Here is a 20467-nt window from a genome sequence, read left to right as displayed (position 1 = left end):
AGAACCTTTTTTTTTTTTAGATTCCATGTATATGTGTTAGCCCACGGTATTTGTTTTTCTCTTTCTGATTTACTTCACTCCGTAGAACAGACTCTAGGACCACCCAGCTCACTACAAATAACTCAATTTCATTTCTTTTTATGGGTGAATAATATTCCATTGTATATATGTGCCACATCTTCTTTATCCATTCATCTGTCGATGGACACTTAGGTTGCTTCCATGTCCTGGCTATTGTAAATATAGCTGCAATGAACATTGTGGTACATGATTCTTTTTGAATTATGGTTTTCTCAGAGTATATGGCCAGTAGTGGGATTGCTGGGTTGTATGGTAGCTCTATTTTTAGTTTTTTAAGGAACCTCCATACGTTCTCCATAGTGGCTGTATCAATTTACATTCCCACCAACAGTGCAAGAGGGTTCCCTTTTCTCCACACCCTCTCCAGCATTTACTGTTAGTAGATTTTTTGATGATGGCCATTCTGACCCATGTGAAGGGATACCTCACTGTAGTTTTGATTTACATTTCTCTAATGATTAGTGATGTTGAGCATTCTTTCATGTGTCTGTTGGCAATCTGTATATCTTCTTTGGAGAAATGTCTATTTAGGTCTTCTGCCTATTTTTGGATTGGCTTGTTTGTTTTCATGATATTGAGCTGCTTGTAAATTTTGGAGATTAATCCTTTGTCAGTTGCTTCGTTTGTAAATATTTTCTCCCACTCTGAGGGTTGTCTTTTCATCTTGTTTATGGATTCCTTTGCTGTGCAAAAGCTTTTAAGTATCATTAGGTCCCATTTATTTCTTTTTGTTTTTATTTCCATTTCTCTAGGACGTGGGTCAAAAGTATCTTGTTATGATTTATGTCACAGAGTGTTCTGCCTATGTTTTCCTCTAAGAGTTTTATAGATTCTGGCCTTATATTTAGGTCTTTAATCCATTTTGAGCTTATTTTTGTGTATGGTGTTAGGGAATGTTCTAATTTCATTCTTTTACATGTAGCTGTCCAGTTTTCTTAGCACCACTTATTGAAGAGGCTGTCTTTTCTCCATTGTATATTCTTGTCTCCTTTATCAAAAATAAGGTGACCATATGTGCATGGGTTTATCTCTGGGCTTTCTATCCTGTTCCATTGATCTATATTTCTGTTTTTGTGCCAGTACCATACTGTCCTGATTACAGTAGCTTTGTAGTATGGTCTGAAGTCTGGGAGCCTGATTCCTCCAGCTCTGTTTTTCTTTCTCAAGATTGCTTTGGCTATTCGGGGTCTTTTGTGTTTCCATACAAATTGTGAAATTTTCTGTTCTAGTTCTGTGAAAAATGCCACTGGTAGTTTGAGAGGGATTGCATTGAATCTGTAGATTGCTTTGGGTAGTAGAGTCATTTTCACAATGTTGATTCTTCCAATCCAAGACCATATTATATCTCTCCATCTGTTTGTATCATCTTTGATTTCTTTCATCAGTGTCTTATAGTTTTCTGCATACAGGTCTTTTGTCTCCTTAGGTAGGTTTATTCCTAGGTATTTTATTCTTTTTGTTGCAGTGGTAAATGGAGTGTTGCCTTAATTTCTCTTTCAGATGTTTCATAATGAGAGATTTCTGTGCATTACTTTTGTATCCTGCTACTCTACCAAATTCATTAATTAGCTCTAGTAGTTTTCTGGTAGCATCTTTAGGATTCTCTATGTATAGTATCATGTCATCTGCAAACAATAACAGTTTTACTTCTTCCTTTATGATTTGGATTCCTTTTATTTCTTTTTCTTCTCTGATTGCTGTGGCTAAACCTTCCAAAGTTTTGTTGAATAATAGTGGTGAGAGAGGAAAACCTTGTCTTGTTCCTGATCTTCAAGGAAATGCTTTCAGTTTTTCACAATTGAGAACGATGTTGGCTGTGGGTCTGTCATAATGGCCTTTATTATGTTGAGGTAAGCTCCCTCTATGCCTACTTTCTGGACAGTTTTTATCATAAACGGGTGTTGAATTTTGTCAAAAGCTTTTTGTGCATCTATTGAGAGGATCATATGGTTTTTATCCTTCATTTTTTTAATATGGTGTACCACATTGATTGATTTGCATACACTGAAGAATCCTTGCATTCCTGGGATAAACCCCACTTGATCATGGAGTATGATCCTTTTAGTGTAATGCTGGATTCTGTTTGCTAGTATTTTGTCAAAGATTTTTACATCTATGTTCATCAGTGATATTGGCCTGTAGTTTTCTTTCTTTGTGACATCCCTGTCTGGTTTTGGTATCAGGGTGATGGTGGCCTCATAGAATGAGTTTGGGAGTGTTCCTCCCTCTGCTATATTTTGGGAGAGTTTGAGAAGGATAGGTGTTAGCTCTTCTCTAAATGTTTCATAGAATGCACCTGTGAAGCCATCTGGGCCTGAGCTTTTGTTTGTTAAAAGATTTTTAATCACAGTCTCAATTTCAGTGCTTGTGACTGGTCTATTTATATTTTCTATTTCTTCCTGGTTCAGTCTCAGAAGGTTGTACTTTCTAAGAATTTATCCATTTCTTCCAGGTTGTCCATTTTATTGGCATAGAGTTGCTTGTAGTAATCTCTCATGATCGTTTGTATTTCTGCAGTGTCAGTTGTTACTTCTTTTTCATTTCTAATTCTGTTGATTTGAGTCTTCTCCCTTTTTTTCTTGATGAGTCTGGCTAATGGTTTATCAATTTTGTTTATCTTCTCAAAGAACTAGCTTTTAGTTTTATTGATCTTTGCTATCGTTTCCTTCATTTATTTTTCATTTATTTCTGATCTGATCTTTATGATTCCTTTCCTCCTAACTTTGGGGTTTTTTTGTTCTTCTCTCTCTAATCACTTTAGGTGTAAGGTTAGGTTGTTTATTTGAGATGTTTCTTGTTTCTTGAGGTAGGATTGTATTTCTATAAACTTCCCTCTTAGAACTGCTTTTGCTGCATCCCATAAATTTTGGGTGGTCATGTTTTCACTGTCATTTTTTTCTATGTATTTTTTGATTTCCCCTTTTATTTCTTCAGTGATCTCTTGGTTATTAAGTAGTGTATTGTTTAGCCTCCATGTGTTTGCATTTTTTACAGATTTTTTCCTGTAACTGATATCTAGTCTCATAGCATTGTGGTCGGAAAAGATACTTGATATGATTTCAATTTTGTTAAATTTACCAAGGCTTGATCTGTGACCCAAGATATGATCTATCCTGGAGAGTGTTCCATAAGCACTTGAGAAGAAAGTGTATTCTGTTGTTTTTGGATGGAATGTCCTATAAACATCAATTAAGTCCATCTTATTTAATGTATCATTTAAAGCTTCTTTTTCTTATTTATTTTCATTTTGGATGATCTGTCCATTGGTGAAAGTGGGGTGTTAAAGTCCCCTACTATGATTGTGTTACTGTCGATTTCCCCTATTATGGCTATTAGTATTTGCCTTATGTATTGAGGTGCTCCTATGTTGGGTGCATAAATATTTTCAATTGTTGTATCTTCTTCTTGGATTGACCCCTCGATCATTATGTACTATCCTTCTTTGTCTCTTGTAATAGTCTTTGTCTTAAAGTCTATTTTGTCTGATATGAGAATTGCTACTCTAGCTTTCTTTTGATCTCCATTTGCATGAAATATATTTTTCCACCCCTCACTTTCAATCTGTATGTGTCCCTAGGTCTGAAGTGGGTCTCTTGCAGACAGCATATATATGTGTCTTATTTTTGTATCCATTCAGCCAGTCTATGTCTTTTGGTTGGAGCATTTAATCCATTTACATTTAAGGTAATTATTGATATGTATGTTCCTATTACCATTTTCTTAATTGTTTTGGGTTTGTTTTCGTAGGTCTTTTCCTTCTCTTGTGTCTCCTGCCTAGGGAAGTTCCTTTAGCATTTGTTGTAATGCTGGTTTGGCGGTGCTGAATTCTCTTAGCTTTTGCTTGTCTGTAAAGGTTTTAATTTCACCATAGAAGCTGAATGAGATCCTTGCTGGGAGAGTAATCTTGGTTGTAGGTTTTTCCCTTTCATCACTTTAAATATGTCCTGTCACTCCCTCTGGCTTGCAGAGTTTCTGCTGAAAGATCAGCTGTTAACTTTATGGGGATTCCCTTGTATGTTATTTGTTGTTTTTCCCTTGCTGCTTTCAATATTTTTTCTTTGTATTCAATTTTTGATAGTTTGATTAATATGTGTCTTGGTGTGTTTCTCAGATTTATCCTGTATGGGACTCTCTGATCTTCCTGGACTTGATTGACTATTTCCTTTCCCATATTAGGGAAGTTTTCAACTACAATCTCTTCAAATATTTTCTCAGTCCCTTTGTTTTTCTCCTCTTCTTCTGGGACCCCTATAATTCAAATATTGGTGCATTTAATGTTGTCCCAGAGGTCTCTGAGACTGTCCTCAATTCTTTTCATTCTTTTTTCTTTACTCCTCTCTCTGGTAGTTATTTCCACTATTTTATCTTCCTGGTCACTTATCCATTCTTCTGCCTCAGTTATTCTGCTATTGATTCCTTCTAGAGAATTTTAAATTTCATTTATTGTGTTGTTCATCATTGTTTGTTTGCTCTTTAGTTCTTCTAGGTCCTTGTTAAACGTTTCTTGTATTTTCTCCATTCTTTTTCCAAGATTTTGGATCATCTTTACTATCATTACTCTGAATTCTTTTTCAGGTAGACTGCCTATTTCCTCTTCATTTGTTTGGTCTGGTGGGTTTTTACCTTTCTCCTTCATCTTCTGCATATTTCTTTGTCTTCTCATTTTGCTTAACTTACTGTGTTTGGGGTCTCCTTTTCACAGGCTGCAGGTTCATAGTTCTCGTTGTTTTACGTGTCTGCCCCCAGTGGCTAAGGTTGGTTCAGTGGGTTGTTTAGGCTTCCTGGTGGAGGGGACCAGTGCCTGTGTTCTGGTGGATGAGGCTGGATCTTGTCTTTCTGGTCGGACAACCGCGTCCAATGGTGTGTTTTGGGGTGTCTGTGAACTTATTATGATTTTAGGCAGCCTCTCTGCTAATGGGTGCGGTTGTGTTCCTGTCTTGCTGGTTGTTTGGCAGGGAGTATACAGAACTGGAGCTTCCTGGTCATTGAGTGGAGCTGGGTCTTAGTGTTGAGATGGAGATCTCTGGGAGAGCTTCAGTGTTTGATATTACATGGAGCCGGGAGGTCTCTTGTGGACCAGTGTCCTGAACTCGGCTCTCGCACCTCAGAGGCACAGGCCTGACACCCAACCAGAGCACCGAGACCCTGTCAGCTGCACAGCTCAGAAAAAAAGAGAGAAAAAAAAGAAAGAAAGAGAAAAAAATAAAATAAAGTTATTAAAATAAAACATAAAATAAATTACTAAAAATTAAAAAAAAATTTTAAGTATTAAAAAGAAAGATAGAAAAGAGAGCAACCAAACCAAAAAATAAATCCACCAATGATAACAAGTGCTACAAACTATACTAAAAAAAAAAAAAAAAAAAGGACAGACAGAACCCCAGGACAAATGGTAAAAGCAAAGCTATACAGACAAAATCACACAAAGAAGCATACGCATACACACTCACAAAGAGAGAGAAAGGGAAAAAAAAAATATTTATCTTTTGGGAAGTCTGAGGTCTTCTGCCAGCATTCAGTAGGTGTTCTGTAGGAGTTGTTCCACATATAGATGTTTTTCTGATGTATTTGTGGGGAGGAAGGTGATCACGTCTTACTCCTCCGCCATCTTGAAGTTCTCTGCCACATCCACCTCTTGTTAAACCCTATCCCACCGAAGGTCCTGCCATCTGACCACTTATTCACTAACTCTCATTCATTAAAGACTTTAAGTAGCTGGATCATGAGAAACTGTCAGCTCTCCAAACTGTTTCTCTCTCAGAACTCAAAATCTGTCTGACCCACCCTCTCTCCTCTCAATTTATATGCTAATCATTCCCACCACCTTTGTTTTGCAAATTCATTAGGACCTCTGGTCCAACAACCCACACATTGCTATGCATCCATCTCCTCCTTTCCCCTTCCTCTGCTTTGACTCCACGCTCCTGACGTCAACAATTCCCTCTCCAGTATTTGCAATTTCCGTTCTGGTCTGCACTTTCACAGCACCTGCCCAGTTAAACCCTAGGTGGTGAATCAAGCTATGTGCTTTCTTGGTGCTTACATTAGGAACATAAATACTGGAGAAAATCACGTGTGGGAGGGCAGGATTTTCTTTTCTGTCACCCACTTATCTTCTTCCTCTCATTGTCCAGGTGACCTTCATGAAGGGAAAGCTAAGAGTCCATCCTCAGTCCTCACCTTACCTGGTTTCTAACACAGCCCATGTTTCAGATTTTCCTCTAACCTCACAGTTACTCCTTCTCATCACCTGGACTGCTTCCTCCTCATCTCTCTGACCTCTTACTAGACGGGAGCACCCAGCTTCAGTCTTCATCCCTTGTCATCTCCTCCTTATCTCTACTCACTTCTCTGATAATTAGCTTCTGGCTTTAAATACCACCTGGATGCTGTTGACTCTCAATGTCTATGTCTACCTCTCCCCTGAATTCCAGATATGCCTTTTTCTTTTCTTTTTTTTTTTTTTTTTTTTGCGGTATGCGGGCCTCTCACTGCTGTGGCCTCTCCCGTTGAGGAGCACAGGCTCCAGACGCGCAGGCTCAGCGGCCATGGCTCACAGGCCCAGCGGCTCTGTGGCATGTGGGATCTTCCCGGACCAGGGCACGAACCCGTGTCCCCTGCATCGGCAGGCGGACTCTCAACCACTGCGCCACCAGGGAAGCCCCAGATATGCCTTTTTGAATTTAGCCTTAGATATCTCAGAGGCATCTCAAATTTCAAATGCTTCAAACCCAGTTCTCTACCTGCCCACTCAGCCCCACCTTTTTTGGTATTAACATAGTCTTTCCATCTCGATAAAAGGCAACTTCATCATTCTATCTTTCTTGGGTCAAAAACTTAGTCATCCTTGACTCAACAATTTCCTTTAAACCTCTGTCTAATCTGTCATCTAATCCTATCAGCTCTCTATCCTGCTCTCCTCTTTGTAGGAGGCCAGAGAACATTACCCTTTATTTATAGTCCTTTCATCTCAACCATTAATGACATCATTTAAATGCAGTGGTCAGAAGGAAACAAGTTTGCTGTGGTTCTCAACCTTGGCTGCACACTGGAATCATTGCTTGGTGGGGGGGGGGGGGGGCGGGAGGCAGTGCCTGTATCCCACCTGCAGAGATTCTCATTTAATTGATCCGCTTCTGGCCCCCCACCCAGGTGATTCTAATGTGCAGTCAAGTTTTAGGGCTTAAAGAGAGAGCCCCAGAGAGACCTGGTGAAAATCATTAGTATTAATCAGTGTTTAAATGTCAAGTAGATTTCAGAATCAGTATCACACACTAAAAACAATATCCCCCGAATTAAAATAAACAATAAAAATAATTAAAACTGGAAATCTATACCAATATGTTCTATTCTTTTTGAATAGGCCTTATAATTTCAATCTTTACTTTTATAATCTTTTCTTTCTCATTTTTATAAGAATCTTTTTTATTAGTTCTATATACTGATCATTTGATGAGAAAATTGTACTCCCGGCTAAAAACTGGCCAGATTATCACCAGATCTCAGCTCTGGATCCTTTCTGTGTTTTCTTTTCAAGCACTGACATTTCTCTGAATCTTGAGGGAAATGAGCTGAAAAGCTCATCCCAATATTAGGCAGGGTTGAAGGACTATACCAATTTAAGAAGGCCAGTTTTATTATCTTGATTTTCTTTTTCAGTTCTCGAGCATTTTCCTCTGAAGGCATCAGGCTGTGGGGTGACCAGTTTGCATTTTTTTAATAAGTTAACAAACAAGGGGAAAGAGACAATTAAGAAGTTAAAAAATGATAGGGAAAAACAACTCAAAGAGTGGTGGGTGAGAGGAAGGAGGAAAAAAGAGGCAAAGGAGGTGAAGGCTGGCACTTCTCAGTTCCTGCTATCAGAGGAAGTTGGGAAAACAGGTGAGCAGCTGGTGGACACTGTCATGTGGGGAGGGGGGCCATCATTACATCAGAACCTACCATTTCTCCTCCCCATCCTAATTTCTATTTTCCTCTGATTCAAATTTGTTAGAATCTGTGCAATAAAGTGTTTGCAGTCTTATTTCCCCTGAGAAATTCCCTACGGATGTCACAATTGTACATCGAACAAATATTTATACTTATGCAGTTGCATAACATTGAAATAAGAATTTAGCATTAAAAAAAAACCCTGTTTACTAGAATTGAAGGATACTTTAGATTAATCCAAAAATACAGATTGATTTGCCTAATAGTAATATTAAATTTTTCCCATGATGCTAATTATTCCAGGGATATACCAGAGCAAGCTTGTCTTAATCTGAAACCTAAACTGTATTGCTTTTAAAACATGTCAACCACAGTGCAATCAAGGAAAACAACTTCTTGTTTAAACAAAACAAAACAAAAAACAAAGGAGAATAGAGTAAACTCAATTTTGTGAGTAAACAATTCTGTGGTGCATTTTACTTGTTTTATTTTATTTTTACACTTATTTTACCCCTCCTTGTACTTCCAAGCTTGAATTATGAGTACACTTCTCAAAATATTTTAAGCAAACGAAAAAATATTCATCACACCATTAAAACAAATATCCCCAAATATCTTCTATGGTCACAGTTTTCATATCTGAACATTTAAATATAACTCTGTGTATGACCAGTAATGCTTGTTTTTTTTTTTCAATCATTTCTAATTTGAACTTGTAAAACACAGAATTTTTCTATTTTTGAAAAATTGTCTAAAAAAAATAAGAACAAGCCTTTCTCTTCAATGTTACACATAAAGGACCTTCTTTGTCACCTTCTCTCCCGGAATGGTAACAAGCTGACCCTACCTTCCCTTCTCTAAACAAGGCAATGATGGTTCATGCAGGAAATTCAAATCTGGCCAGAGGCAGCCCAGTGATTTTCCAGATGGAGGCAAAGGGAGAAAGCTGAGAAGCTCTGGGTATCTGCAGTCCGCAGAGCTGGGAGAAGTCGGCCACCCAGTGGAGGATGGAGGCCATGACGGTTACTTGTAATAGTTTGGTGCAGGTCTTTTGGGACATCAAGAACTGCTTCTACGGGGTCCTGAGTCATAGCTTCCATTCGAGACATGGTGTACTATCGGGAAAATGCCAACAACAAGCATCCATACTTAAACCCAAGACACAAAATGTTCTATAAATGACAACTATGCAGTAGCGCCCTATATAAGAGCATAAAGTAGTACCACATAAAGTACTGAGTGTTTAACAAATCCTGTCTCATTTCTACAGTGATTACCAATGTATTCTGTGTGTCTTTTCCTACTCAATAGTGAAAACAAGGTGGGAAGGATATTTATCCCCCATTATTATGATTAAAGTTGTACTTTTTCAGTATCTGCAGAGAATATTTTTCATCTGTTCAGATCCATGCGATAATGTACCTCAGTTTATGGCTCTCTTTCAAAAGTGACTGACATGTTCAAGCAAAGTTAAGGGATCGGCAAATATGGGCAGAAGACCTAAATAGACATTTCTCCAAAGAAGATTTACAGATTGCCAACAAACACATGAAAGGATGCTCAATCTCACTAATCATTAGAGAAATGCAAATCAAAACCACAATGAGGTACCACCTTATACCGGTCAGAATGGCCATCATCAAAACATCTACAAACAATAAATGCTGGAGAGGGTGTGGAGAAAAGGGAACCCTCTTGCACTGTTGGTGGGAATGTAAATTGATACAGCCACTATGGAGAACAGTATGGAGGTTCCTTAAAAAACTAAAAATAGAGCTACCATACAACCCAGCAATCCCACTACTGGCCATATACCCTGAGGAAACCATAATTCAAAAACAGTCATGTACCACAATGTTCATTGCAGCTCTATTTACAATAGCCAGGATATGGAAGCAACCTAAGTGTCCATCGACAGATGAATGGATAAAGAAGATGTGACACATATATACAATGGAATATTACTCAGCCATAAAAGAAACGAAACTGAGTTATTTGTAGTAAGGTGGATGGACCTAGAGTCTGTCATACAGAGTGAAGTAAGTCAGAAAGAGAAAAACAAATACTGTATGCTAACACATATATATGGAATCTATTTTTTCTAAAAAAAAAATGGTTCTGAAGAACCTAGGGGCAGGACAGGAATAAAGACGCAGACGTAGAGAATGGACTTGAGGACATGGGGAGTGGGAAGGGTAAGCTGGGACGAAGTGAGAGAGTGACATGGACGTATATACACTACCAAATGTAAAATAGCTAGCTAGTGGGAAGCAGCCACATAGCACAGGGAGATCAGCTTGGTGCTTTGTGACCACCTAGAGGGGTGGGATAGGGAGGGTGGGAGGGAGACGCAAGAGGGAGGAAATATGGGATATATGTATATGTATAGCTGATTCACTTTGTTATAAAGTAGAAACTAGCACACCATTGTAAAGCAATTATACTCCAATAAAGATGTAAAAAAAAAAAAAAAGTTAAGGGATCTGGACCTAGAGCCCAGGCCAGGCCACCCATATACATTCGTGCTCTCTTCTTTTGGTTTCTTTTGTCACATTATTCCAGTTTGCTTTATGTTTTAAATGATTGTTTTTCAGGTACACATACAGGCATCTATTTGAAGGCATCAGTTCCACCCCTTCCCACCTCCAGTCCTGGTCCAGGTAGAGGTAACTCCCCGTATGTCTGTCAGCTGTTTCTCTGAGTAAAATGCTTCTGCTGCTATTTTCAGATCTGTGGGGGGCAGACTGCCTCAGTTTGGGTTCCCTCAGAAGTAGACCATGAGACAAGGATTCAAGAGCAGGATGGGGAAGTAAGATGAGGTGGGGAAGGCAGCCAGGAAAGGGTACATCACCAAGCCAGCTGCCACTGTGGGCACCTGGAGCTAGACCCCAGGGCAAAATGGAGCCAGTGGACAACGGAGCCCAGGATCACTGGTTTAGGGCTGCTCCTGTCAGCAAAGTGAGTTCTGGCAGGCAAAACCCGGGAGCAAAGAAATGCAGAAGCTGGCAACTGGACACAGAGCTGCTGTGTGCTGCCATGGGCAGGACCAGGTGTCTGGGCAGGGCACTGGTTGCACCCACTACAGCCATCGTACCTAGATGAGCAAGTCCCTAGCACACACCCTACTTCCCCTTCCCATCCTCCCAATACCACCATTTTTTAATCCTTCTTTGGAAATCCTTGTAACTTTCAGTATATACTAACAGCTTTCTTTTTTGTTCCATCCACAATAGGCAGCATCTCATCCTCTAAGATGAAGACTTGCAGACACCACCCCACCGCCCAGCCTCCCACCTCTCAACTTCTGATTATATTTTCTTTCTCAGTTGCATTGTTCTATAGCTATACTAAGTCCTGGGAGTTCAGCCTATAGTTTAATTTTAAAAGTGCATTTAGGCGTCCGTGCCCAAGCCTCGCGGGTCTGCGGCCGCAGCGCCGGGTGCCGGAGCTCGAGGGGCGTGGTTTGGGGTCGGGCCGGCTGCCGGCCCGGGAGTCAGGACATGTTCGACGCCATCGTGATGGCGGATGAGAGGTTTCACCGGGAAAGGTATCAGGAAGGCTATGAAGAAGGAAGTAGTTTGGGTATGATTGAAGGAAGACAGTATGGCACGTTACATGGAGCTAAAATCGGATCTGAGATCGGGTGCTACCAAGGTTTTGCTTTTGCTAGGAGATGTCTCCTGCACGGTTCCGCCACTCAGAAAGACAGCAAAAAGATGAAGGTCTTAGAATCGTTGATTGGAATGATTCAGAAATTCCCTTATGCTGACCCTACTTATGATAAACTTCACGAAGACTTAGACAGAATTAGAGGGAAATTTAAGCAGCTTTGTTCATTACTAAACGTTCAGCCTGACTTTAAAATTAGTGCAGAAGGTTCCAGACTTTCATATTGAGGATGACAGATGCACAAAGACGAAACATCAAGGAACAGATGTTCGTATGTTAAGTGTTTAAAAATGTGATTAAAGGCAAAACAATGATGGGGGATTCATTGTTTTGCAGGGAGGGTTCCAGCTTGGCCTGTGAACAGGCTTCCTTCCCCCGAGGTCTGCCAGGTCACCTCGGTGCCCCCCATGGGGCCCCTCCACACAAGCCCGTCCTTTGTTGGGCCCTGTCTGCTCTGCTGTGTGAACATGGCCCTGGCAGAGCCCTCGCAGGGCTGCTCTTCTCTGGTCCAGGGTCCAGGCCGCTGGCTCACAGGTTCTCATCACCTGGCAGGCCTGGCTGGATCTAGACTCCGGTTGGCTCTGGATAGGATAAACCTCCCCTTTACCCCCTGGGCTTTGGTCAGTGCTCAGAGGGACAGTTTTTTAAAAAATGAGAGCCACAGGGTTGACACGAAGCAGGTTAATGGGAAGGAGTCATGGGTTCTGTGACATTTATTGACCCTTGAGATGTGCCAGTGCTGTGACCTGCTTCTCATGTTTTATTTAGTCCCTTCAGGAACCCATGAGGTGGGCGTTATTCCCGTCTTATAGATGAGGAAACTGAGGCCCAAGAGACTGCCTGATCCAAGGGCACTGGGCGGCAGAGTTGGGACTCCAGCCCTGTCTCCTGGTGCCCGCTCTGGAACGCACAGTCACACGCACAGGCTTGGGGTTCCTGCTTGCAGGTCCCTGCTATGCCCCGTGGAGTCCTGGGGCATCGTCCCCTGTGGCCATGGACGTGGGCATCTGGCTGAGAGGAGAGGCCAGCCCTGTCCCCAGGGAGCCAGGACGTGCTCTTCCTGTGTCCCCTGGTGGGTGGGGCTCTGCAGCGTGAAAAATGGTCAAGAGGAGGAGACTTTAAGGCCACCCTTCTATGTGCAGAAACTTAGGAGCCTTACTGCAGCCTTCCTTTTAGTGTGAGTTCTTCTGTCTTCTGCCGGACTTAAAAGGCATCATCTGTACATACCGTGCGGCCTCAGATGCCCCTTTGTCACAGACACCAGCAGCGCTTATCTCTGGCTAGTGGGATGGAGGGGCTTTTGTTGTCATTTTCCTGGGTGGATTTTTGTGCTCCCTAAACTATCTGTTTGGATAATGTATTATTTTTATAATTGGAGAAAAAATAAACAGCATATTTTAAAGCAAAAAATAAGTGCATTTATGTGACTACAGAGTATTTTTCACTGCAGAGCTGGTGTTCACTATAATTACATTTCTTTTGTATTCAGTCTTTTCCATTTTTCCTGAAGTTTCTGTCTCTTAATGTTCTTGCACTTTTTGCCTTTGTTTCATAATGACATTTTTCCTTAACCTCTTCTGCCCATCAGGGATCAGGTGTTCTGCTGAACCCCTTTTCTCTGTGGAGTTTCTTTGCAGTGCCCTCCATGGTGCTGCTCCAGTCTGGACTCCTTCTCTCTGCACCTACTGTCAGCCTCAGACTTCCTGACACTGCTTTCCCTGGTTGGATCCACTGTTGCCTATATCCCGTTCTCCTTTTTTTCTTGGTATATTTACTCCCTAGTTTTACTTGAATATATCCTAAGAAATAATGTGCGGGAAGTAAACTTCCTTTCACTTTGGAAATTTATTGTTCTCATCTTCAGTTTAGTAAACAGTTGCATTGCTTTTGACTCTAGATTATCACTTTTCTACTTTCTAGGGATACAGCTGCAAAATCTGATGCATTTTGATTCTTATTCCTTTGCAGATGGTCTGTGTTTCCTCCTCCATTTTGGAAGCTTTTAAGATCTTTTCTCTTTACCCTTGGTGTTCTGAACTTTGCAATGGTGGGTCTAGATGTGTGTGCTGCCAGAGGTGCTTCCAAAGGCAGAGGCACAGGGAGAAATACCCTGGCTTCCCTCTTCCTCTGCCCTCCAGTCTCCTGCCAGTGCCCCCACTGGGCAGCTCCCCCTGGGAGCAGGCAGACCTGAGAGCCTGGGAAACATTACCTGGAGGAGTCACATCTAGGAATACAGAGCAGGGCAGGGGAAGGGCAAGGGCAAGGGATAAATCTGAAGGCAGACAAGCCCAGGACCAGGGCAATTAAGATGACAAAATGTCATACGGAATACAATCTCACTTTGCTTTTTATGGTTTTAAAGGTTATAAAAGTAAAACATACTAGTTGTACAAATTCAAACAACATGTAGGTCTCCATTAAAAAGTGAAAGTCCTCATGCACAGCCCACCCATGATACTCCCTGCCCCAGAGCATAACACTGTGGGTTTCAGTAGAGATCCTATCTGTGCATTTACAAGCTTTATAGACACAGGCTCATGTGATATGTACATAACACATTCTCACTGTTTCTTTTACATCCCCTTTGCTCAATTCTGTCAGGCTGATTAAGTTCTCATGTTTCCTTTGTCTTCTTTAAGTAGATTAGAAATTATACAGCTATTTTACAGTTTTGACTCAAATAGTTCAATGAAATATTCTATATAAAAATATGTATGTATATATAAAATATGATGTGTCTCCATTACTCAGCCTAAGATGTAACAGTATTGCTGAAGTATCCAGAAAGCCCCCTAAATTATAACCCCCTCCCACCCAACAACCACCACTAATCTGAATGTTGCTTTTCTTAAAACTATATTTTAAACTATATGTTATTTTTAAATACTATACTGGTAACTAATTGTGGTGGGTTTTTTAAACTTATATGAAAGGTGACATATCATAAGTATTCTTATACAACTTGCAATTTTTACTCAATGTTATGACTTTTTGTTAGATTCAAACATGTTGCTATGAAACTACAAAATATTATCAAGAAAAATTTTTTTAATTCATATATGGAGAGAGATACCTTCTCTTCTGACATCTTAAGAAAGATGTCATTTCTCCCCAAATTAATCTATAGATTCAATGTAATCCCAATCAAATTGCCAGTAGGCTTCACTGTAGACATTGACAAGCTGATTCCAAAATTCATATGGAAATGCAAAGGATCTAGAATAGCCAAAACAACTTTGAAAAAGAAGAACAAGTTTGGATAATTTACAGTACTTGATTTCAAGACTTATGAAGCCACGGTAATGAAGACAGTGTGGCATTAAAATACACAAATAGATCAACAGAACAGAATAGGGTCCAACAATTGACCCACATATATATGGACAACTGATTTTCAACAAAGGTACAAAGGTGGTTCAGTAGAGAAAGAATAGTCCTTTCAACAAATGGTACCAGAACAATTGAATACTCATATGCAAAAGCTAGAATTTCAATCCATACCTTGCACCATACACAGAAATTAATTCCAAACAGATGATAGATCTAAATTCAAGGCCTTTAAACTACAAAATTTCTAGAAGAAAACACAGGAGAAAATGTTCTTAAAATATTAAGAAAATCTTAAAAGCTAAGAAAGTTTTCTTAGATATAATACTATGATTCAAAAAGAACAAATTGATAAATTGGACTACATCAAAATTAAAAACTGCTCTTCAAAGACATAGCTAAGAGAGTGGAGAGACAATCATCAGATTGGGATATACCTGAAAAAGGACCTTCATACACAATATATAGAGAGAACTCTCACTACTCCAAAATAAGGCAAACAACCCCCCAGAATGGTCAAAATATCTGAAAAGACACTTAACCATGATGAAACTTATAATTTGATAAGCCTTGACATATGTATACACTCATAAACACAGTTTTTACCAAAACTGGTGGCAAAAAAAAGCGCATATCTTGAGGGAAATGTACATTAAAACCACAATAAGATACCATAACTCCTATTAGAGTGGCTAAAATTGAGAAATATCCAGAAAGGCAAGGATGTGGAACAAGTGGGACAATCATGCCACTCCTAGGTATTTACCCAAGAGAAATTAAAAACACATGCCCATATACAGCTTGTACATAAATGTTCATAGCGGCTTATCTGTAATAGCCGAAACTGGAAACAGTGCTAATGCTCATCAATAGGTCAGTGTCCATAAGCAAATAGTAGAATATCCCTACAATGAAACACTACTCAGCAATAAAAAGGAATGGACTATTGACACATATAACAACACAAAGGAACCAGTATGCGGAGTCAAAGAAGCCAGACATTTATATGAAATCCTATAAAATGCAAGCTAATCTATAGTGATAACAAGGAAGCAGATAAGTGATTTCCTGGGCAACAGGAAACTTTTAGGGGTGACGGTATGTGCATCATCTTGATTGTGTTTATGGGTAAATAGATACGTCAACACATCAAATTATACACTTTAAATATGAGTAGTTTATCGAATGTCAATTATACGTCAAGAAGGCCATGTAAAAAATATGACTTTCGAAGACTCAACTTATGTCTAAGAAGATCTGCTTGAGAAGTTACAATGTCTCCTTACTAAAAATTAGTTTACTTTTGTTCTTCCAAACAAGTTTATTAAATTTGTAACTTCCTCCTTAATCTGTATTACTTTGTACATATTATATATGCAATTGGTATGAGGTACATACTTATTGGCTCACTTTGGAAATCCTGGAGGTTCCATAAAAATACCTGGCTTTGCTCTAAGAAATATGTACTGCAATAGATGACTCCTCCCATAGCAGGGAAAAGCCTTGACAGTTCATTCTAACATTAAATTGGCAATTATGTACATGTGTCCATTTAAGTTACCCAACCAAGGCTGTCAGTATCCTCGTAAGGGCCGCAATCAACAAGGATACAGAGACCATCCCCCACCCCAGTTAAAGTCACCATTCTATTGCCTGGCAAAAAATGATTTCCCTCAGAAGGAGCATATACCATTTGGATTACACTTTATGAGAGTCAAGAGTATAAACTTTGGACCTAAAAGGCTGAAGTAAACTTGGCCTTACCTCACTTTGTAGATCATCTTAATTTGAATCATCTGAAACTGAACAATCGTATCTGGTCCTAAGTGAAAAGCTAATGCAAGATAGGCCATAGTGGGCTTCCCTGGTGGCGCAGTGGTTGAGAGTCCGCCTGCCGATGCAGGGGACACGGGTTCATGCCCTTGTCCAGGAAGATCCCACATGCCGCGGAGCGGCTGGGCCCGTGAGCCATGGCCGCTGAGCCTGCGCGTCCGGAGCCTGCCGCAACGGGAGGAGCCACAACAGTGAGAGGCCCGCGTACCGGAAAAAAAAAAAAAAAAAAAAGATAGGCCATAGTGTTAAAATTAAAAAATTAAATCAATAACTAGGAACTAACAGTTTATACTTTGGGAATGGTGGTCTTTGGGCTGCTGTGGGTAAAGCTCCCATGACCAGCACCCTCGAAGCCTTGCTCTGTGGGCCAGGTGTCACTATTTTACTGGTCCTGTGCTATCACCACCACAGGTAAAAATCAGCCTTCCCATTTCACTTTGCATTGATTGCATGATGGAACAAATACAAGGATCTACTTAAAGAGTTTTGTAACTCCTCTGTTCCCAGTCAGTAAGACAAAGGGTAAATTATGGCAAGAAATCCTTGGAAAATACTGTTCCTTTGGGCTGAGGCTCCTAGCCATTTGCTATATGACTATCCAACCACCTGGGAAAGGAAGAGCTTGATTGTACGAGTGTTCCCAAAGGCTATGCTGTTTGCTTTTAAAGAGAGAATTTATACAAGCTCAACAAGGGAAGGCATGAAGTGGGCTGCAAAACTCATCAGTCAATTCCCCCTCTCTCTCTCTCAGAAATTAGGCATGCTTGATACTTGGAAAGTCTATATTAGTGACTAGAGAACCATATTTATGGCCCATGGTGCCCCAAATGGGCAAATCTATAGTTGAATAACATCATAAGCAATTATCATGGTGATAAATAAGGCTGTCGGTTCACTTCTCACCTTGAGGGCATGTCCACAGCACTGTACTGAACCTTCTTCTCCAGGTCCTTCTTCCTACCCCTCCTGACCAAGGGGAACTCCACTGCTGGGAATTCTGAAAAGGGGAGGGAAATACCTCACCAGGAGTCACCATCTGCTTATAAGTTAATAGTACCATAAAAAAATAGAAAGAACTTCGCTGAATAACATCATCTTGGCCAATGTATGGCTCTTGATGTTCTCAATCTTTGTGCTCATTGCCTTGTAAGAAAAATAAGTGAATTATTAAGGCCTGACAAAGAGAGGAGCATCTCTCATAATCTGGTCAGAATTCCCTAAAACAATAGCCATACATTTTTACTAAAGAAAACAAACATATGAAATAGCAAAATTTTCAAACTACAGCAAAATTCTTCAGTTGTTTACTGACTTTTTCCTCTCCTTGATATAGTTTTATTACCTTATGAAAGATTTTCTCATTTTTCTCCAGAAGGGACATCTTTATAAAGAGTGAAGAGGGAAGGGAACAAAATCAGAGGAGGAACAAATCACAAACGGATGGACTTAAAAACTTCTCCTCACCTTTAGTCTGCCTGAAGATTCTTTCACTGTAAAAGCCTCGAGCACCCGAGTCATTATTACCTGTAAGTCTACACTTGCACCTTATCACCCATGTCTTCTGAGGGCTTACACTCATATTCCCTAAATCATCCAAAAACAAAACAGATTTAGAAACAGTTCTAACTCCGAAGAATCTTATCATCCTTTTCCACATTACAATTAATTTTACCCTCTTCTTTCCATCTCCTCTTTCCCATCTCCTTCCATCTCCTTGAAAAGTGTCAGCTCTCAATTATACTGTTGACTTTTCACTGAGGACACTATTTACTGAACCGTCTGGCTGTGAGGCTACATTGCCACATATCAGTAACGTTCTGGGGATTTAGAGATTCAGTAGGCTGAATGATGTGTTGTTTCACGTGAGCAGAGCCCACCACTCTGCGGCACAATAATGCTCATTCCTGAGACACAGAGTACAAGGGGCAGGAGCTGTTTTGAGAGCCAACAGCAAGATAACTGAGTGAAAGACTAATTTGTATTTATTCCCCTTATACGTTCCCTTTCATCTCATTTCAGACAAGGAGGCAGGGCTTTAATATCTCCTTCCCTCAGTGATTTTTAAAAGTGGAAAACAGAAGTCACTTTCAATCAGAGGCTCTTCTGTCTTTTGCAAGCATCTAAGTTACCTGCAGAGAGGATGCCAGGAGTCCCAGGGGATGAGCAGATGGGTGCCTTTAGGAGCAAAAAGGAAAAGGGACAAACCCAGGGCCTGGAAAGGAGACATAGGTCGGTGGATCCTAAGATATGGAGAGATTCACATTCAACTCCTAACCCTTGCAGAATGGAAAGGCCAGACCCCAGGTACAGATGCCCCATGTCTTACCAACTACCCCCATGCCAAGCACAGCACAGCCATGGGGTCCAAGGGACCACACAGGCTGCAACAAAGGGCCCCTTAGCAGCAACTGGTCATGGTAGACCATGACCAGTGTCCATAGGGGCCAAGATCCCAGGTCACTTGCACAACACTGAGTGGTATAGGAGCTTCCAGCTGGATTTAAGCTAATTTAAAGAAAATTCAGAAATGTCACATGTTTTGCACATCCCAGTTGGCACACTAAGATTCATGTGGAGACCTCCCCTGGGGGTTGAGTGATGCATATCTGTGGCTGACATTGATTACAGGTTCTGGAATTTAAGCTAATTCATCCTGAACCCATGGTTGTGACTGTATTGTAGAATGGTGTGTAAAAAGATGAGTGTAAACTCTTGGAAAACACACCTGATTAGCAAATACCACGGATCTGCGATAAGGTTAGGTTTGAAAGAGTAATTCATAATGCTTTAAAATCCCTGGCCCTCTTTTAAAAGTAACAAAATACAAATCACTTCTTCAGTTACTATTATCTTGACTTGGTGGAAGTAAATTCAAAGCAAGACAATATCAACTAACAAAAAATAAAAGGATTGTTTTCAATATTGTACAATTTGTATAAATTATAAACAAATAAATCCTGGGCAGTTACAAGGTGGCCAGAGAAGGAAGTGAGCACAATGACAGCTTTGTTGGTTTGCTAAGATTCAAGTTCTCTAATTCTTAGGAAAATGTCTAGAAAGATTTTAAGGTCTCTAAGTTAATTTGTCTTTTTAAAAATTAAAACCCTTCCCAGAGAAGGAAAGGCAAAGAGTAGCCTATACACATGCCATCATGTTGGGACAGCAGTTTCAGGGAAAACCATTGTGTGTGATGGACACGACAGTTACAGAAACTGCAAGGTTTTCCAGTGATGTTTCCAATAATGAGACTCCCACCCCCAGAGGAGAGACATCTGAATCTTGGTTAGGAAACATTACCAAGGAACTGTGGCTATTGCAGTACCGGAAGTGCTCAGCAGACAGGCCTCCCTCCAGCTCTCTGTGGCTTCATCGCCTAATACCTTCTTTTTTGCTCACCCCACTCCAGGCACACTGACCTCCCCGATGTTCCCTCCTCCCACGGCCTTTACCTGCATTCCCTCTGCCTAGAATGCCCTTCCCAGACACCAGTGCCTGCAGCAGGTCCAGGCCCTTCCCAGACACCAGTGTGGCCTATTCCCGTGCCCTCTTCAGCCCTTTATTCAAACAGCACCTTCTCAGCAAGGTCTTCTCTGCCTAAAATTGCCACCTTGGCCCCAGCATTGCCTTC

General features: G+C 40.5%; 1 pseudogene; it reads left to right on the top strand.

Moving 5' to 3' along the window:
* The first annotated feature begins 10908 nt into the window (after nucleotides 1–10908).
* Nucleotides 10909–11993, top strand: LOC117313770 (protein LTO1 homolog pseudogene; annotated as a pseudogene).
* Nucleotides 11994–20467: the final 8474 nt, after the last annotated feature.

Source organism: Tursiops truncatus, chromosome 1 (assembly GCF_011762595.2).
Source record: "Tursiops truncatus isolate mTurTru1 chromosome 1, mTurTru1.mat.Y, whole genome shotgun sequence".
Lineage (NCBI taxonomy): Eukaryota > Metazoa > Chordata > Mammalia > Artiodactyla > Delphinidae > Tursiops > Tursiops truncatus.
The sequence above is the reverse complement of the archived record's forward strand: the minus strand, read 5'-3'. Positions and strand labels throughout refer to the sequence as shown.